The sequence below is a fragment of the Cibotium barometz genome, chromosome 24 (genome assembly GCF_041138505.1).
Source record: "Cibotium barometz isolate CiBa-2024 chromosome 24, ASM4113850v1, whole genome shotgun sequence".
Taxonomy (NCBI): domain Eukaryota; kingdom Viridiplantae; phylum Streptophyta; class Polypodiopsida; order Cyatheales; family Cibotiaceae; genus Cibotium; species Cibotium barometz.
In genome coordinates this window covers 56746094-56749568 of record NC_141069.1, presented here as the reverse complement: position 1 = coordinate 56749568, position 3475 = coordinate 56746094, and the positions used below count along the sequence as shown (strand labels likewise).

The window sequence follows — 3475 nt, the reverse complement described above, 5'->3', positions numbered from 1 at the left end:
AGGATGCAGCTTGAGCATAGGAGAACTTGCATGCCACGAGTCTTACACGCGAGGAGAGAAGGCAAGAAGGCCTTCTATCGAGATGGTCGGGTCATCATTGATGACCGGCCCATGGATTAGCGGTTTGGGGCCTATGGGACACAGACCAGGCCACTGACAGAGATACACATAGTAGTATGGAACTGTAATGGTTCAATATGGGTGCAGCCTGGACGACTGGAGCATGTTATGGTGGGGAGAGACATCATACTTCTGACAGAGACACATCAGAGTCCAGAGAGAGGGCTACCTCGAGTAGAGGGATTCCAGTGGGAGTCAGCATACAGGAGGACCACACGCCAGGGTACCTTGAGAGGGTCGGGGGGAGTAGCAGTCCTATTCAGACGGGAGCTACAGGGGAGACTGAGAGTGGTAGCACAGGATCCAGAGGCATGTGGATTAGCTTACAGCTCTCACAGGACACGGTTATATATATAGCTCTATGTTACTTTTCTCCATCAGGATCCTCCTATGTCATTACAGAGGACATGCCACAGGAGGAGGAGACAGGAGCCTCGCCATACACTTGTCTGTCAGAGGAGATTATGCATTATTCTACACTAGGCGAAGTATTTCTTACGGGTGACTTCAATGCCCACACAGAGAGCAGACAGTGTGAGGTGTATGACTATGATGACATGGAGATCCTCCACCCTGTGGATCCAGAGGAGATAGGGGCTAGTCGGGCATCAGATGGGTCATATTGGCAATACACACTAAACGCCCACTCTGTATCTTGCACGACATTTGCATCCGCTATGGTGGCTGCATTAGACTCTTTCTTCTTAGCCTCTTTAGCCTTAAGCTTAGGTCAATTCTTAATGACATGATCAGCTGTCTTGCAATAATTGCACCTGATCTTTTTCTTGCCTTTGTCACCTGCAGACATATTGTTGTTACCTGCAGAAGAAGATGCAGTAGTAGGCTTGTTAGAAGGAGAAGAAATATTGGAGTTGGCAGACTCGCCACTTCTTCTCTGCTGTACAGCAACAAATGCCTGATCGATTGCACGTTGCCTAGCCCTGTTTTGCCAAGATTGCACCTCCTGTAAAAGCTTGGTTACCAATGAATCATACTCGACAACATCAGGTCTGTCCTCAGTAACAAGTCTCCAAGTGGAAGCAAAAGTCTGATATGACTCTGGTAATGCATCAAGAACAGTTTGCACAAGAGAATGGTCTGGAATATTCTCACCTGCAACAATCAACTGCTCTTTGAGATCTTAACAAGAAAAACATTCATGTCATCATCTTTCTGCATAATCTTCGATTCTAGCTCTTTATGCAGGTATGAGATTTTTGCCTCATTACGACGTGCATACAAATGAGCTAGAGTATCCCAAGCCTGTTTTGCTGTTTTAGCTGAACGAATGTGTGGGGTGATATTTCGTTTGACAGAAAGTGCAATCAAGGCATGAGTCTGTGCATCTTTACCATCCCAACGAGCTTGTTCAAGAGTGGGTAAAACAGCAGCAGCAGTAGCAGTGCTGCGTGAACCTGTAACAGAAGTAGTAGTAGAGCTACTGGGAGCAACAGCATCCTCAACAGATCGTGCATCCACAGAACCTGGACGTACATCCAAACCCCGCACAATGTTCCACGCTCCTTTTGAAACCAAAACATGCTGCATCATGTGTGTCCACAGTGGGTAATTGTTGTCCCCATCCAATTTGTCATCAACAGACAACATGCGGAATACATCATTGTTGTTATCAGTCATGGTCAGTGACTGAAACTGCTGCAAAAGCTGCCTGTAACAACAAGGACTGAACAGAATACATCACGTGCTATGTAGCACAGTCGACCTACCACAGCTAGCTTCTTTACCCACTCGATGGTACAGGAAGCTATACACTGCCTACAGCATGGACGGGTTGCCGACCATATGGGCCTGCAGGGTGAGCATCTCATATATGCAGTCGATTCTTTAGCTCCTTTTCTTGCACACCTGTTTAACAGGGCACTAGCAGAGGGTTTGCCTGCGGAGTGGACGATGCACACCATTGTGCCGATTCACAAAACAGGGGATATGCTCGATCCGAGCAACTATAGGATGGTTATGGTGGGCCACGTGCTGGCCAAACTCTTTGGTGCAGTGCTGGAGCAAGAGCTTAGCTTATATGCTGAGCGAGCAGGTTTACGCTCATCAGGGCAGGCAGGCTTCAGGAGAGCTTTCTCTACCACTGACCATGTATTCACTTTGAGATGTATGATTGATTAGGCTAGAGTGAGGAAGAGAAAGCTCTATTGCTGCTTTGTGGATTTCCGCAAGGCATTTGACACAGTACCACGAGGGAGGCTCTTTCAGCGCCTGCAGTCTCTTGGCATACCAGCAGATATGACATGGGGCATCTATGCATTATATGAGCAGGTTTTTGGGCGAGTCAGATGTCCAGCAGGTATGTCCGAGACTATTGCTAGCACCATTGGTGTGAAGCAAGGATGCCCACTTTCCCCCACGCTATTTGGGTTATACATTGATGAGGTGGCTGACTTCATTACACGGGGAGGCGGAGATGGAGTTGATTTAGCAGGTACCTTAGTACATATTATGCTCTATGCTGATGATATTGTATTAGTGTCTGAGTCTCTAGGTGGTCTACAGCAGCATCTACATGCACTCGATGATTTCTGCACACAAAGGGGTCTTACTGTGAACCTTGGGAAAACCAAGGTTATGGTCTTTCAAACATCGAGACAGGGCAGGAGTTCACATTCACTCTCGCAGGATGCCAGGTGGAGGTGGTGACATCATACGTGTACCTAGGGGTTACCTTCTCTGCAGCAGCCACACGCTTCACCATGGGTTCAGCAGCCAGAACTAGATTGACACGGGGATATGCAGCATTGGCTATGCTAGAGAGACAGTGCCACCAGGCGCATTTTCAGGAGCCCCGGACGAAGGGGTGGCTATTTGACACATTAGTCACACTGGCATTGATGTATGGAGCAGCAATATGGGCGCCAGGCCTTGCTACCCATTGGTGGACACAGATAGAGAGACCACAGGCCCTCATGATGGCACGCATGATACGCAGCAAACCGTCAGTACCTCATGACATTATCCGAGCAGAGTTTGCTACGCCTCCTATGATGGTAGAGGCCATATTTCAGACTATATGCCTGCTAGACAGATTCAGAGAGATGCCACAGGACAGATTGTCATACAGAGCTTTTGAGGCATCTAGACAGCTGGCTGAGGCAGGAGACAGAGGATCGTGGTATGCACAGGTCACACATTGGTTCTCACAGCATGGCCTAGACATGGATCATCTACCACCATTCCAGTATGACAGGGATGCACCACATATCCGTCTCTCTCATAGTGAGAGGAACAAAGTATTGAGACAGGATCTATGGCAGCTCTATACACGAGAGACATGGATATCGCCTACACAGCCTCTTCCACCGAAGATGCTATACTACAGAGATCACTT

At 48.1% G+C, this 3475-nt stretch overlaps 1 pseudogene; it reads right to left on the bottom strand.

Moving 5' to 3' along the window:
• Positions 1 to 850: 850 nt before the first annotated feature.
• On the bottom strand, positions 851 to 1812 carry LOC147625497 (uncharacterized; annotated as a pseudogene).
• Positions 1813 to 3475: the final 1663 nt, after the last annotated feature.